Raw genomic sequence first — 841 nt, 5'->3', positions numbered from 1 at the left:
CACGCGACCACCCCGACAGGACTATGCTTCGGTGCCTTAAGGCACCTCCCTTTGTGTCCATGACATGTGGGCCCAACAGGTGGCTGGCCCACATGTCAGTCACCCAAGGGCAGTTGCCTTTAAGGCACCAAAGCAGCGTCCACCCCGACATGACCCTGGTCTGCCTGGTGCGCCTACATTTGAGAATGCAAATGAATCTTCTTTCATTTGCAAACGAATCTGTATGTATTACCATGCCCGTGTTTTCCTTGCAATAATTAGTCATTCGAAACGAGATACTCCATCCGTTCACTTTTGTAAGTCGTTTTAGACAACTTAAAATGAACTGTTTTGCACATTGTCTGAAATATCTTCAAGGTCTTATAAAAGTGAACAGAGGCAGTACTATAAATTAATTAATGAGGAGTTATTTGAAAAAAAATCGAAACGGTACCCAGGATAACGTGGATTAGAGTGTGTCACATAATTAGTTATTTGAATTAGAGTGTGTATCACGTAGTTAGTTATTTGAATTAGAGTGTGTGTCACGTAGCGATCTCCAATTCTAACGTGGATTTCGCATTTCACTGTATCCATGCTACTTTTTTAATACAAATTCATATGTATATGATGAACACCATGGTAGTGAGAAAACTTTTGGATGGATTCAAACATATGACCTACAAAATAGCACAACAAATTGAGTCAATGTCAACTTTTCGAAACTTAGTATGGCACGAATTCGAAATAATTACCCGTATGCCTGGTCCTCGGTTCAAATCTTACAATGTACACCGAATTGAAACATCGATATTAAGTCTCGTACTATGTACATTCAAATGTTGTTTTTAGCCCCCCCCCC

The sequence above is a fragment of the Triticum dicoccoides genome, chromosome 7B, assembly GCF_002162155.2.
Source record: "Triticum dicoccoides isolate Atlit2015 ecotype Zavitan chromosome 7B, WEW_v2.0, whole genome shotgun sequence".
Taxonomy (NCBI): domain Eukaryota; kingdom Viridiplantae; phylum Streptophyta; class Magnoliopsida; order Poales; family Poaceae; genus Triticum; species Triticum dicoccoides.
The sequence above is the reverse complement of the archived record's forward strand: the minus strand, read 5'-3'. Positions refer to the sequence as shown.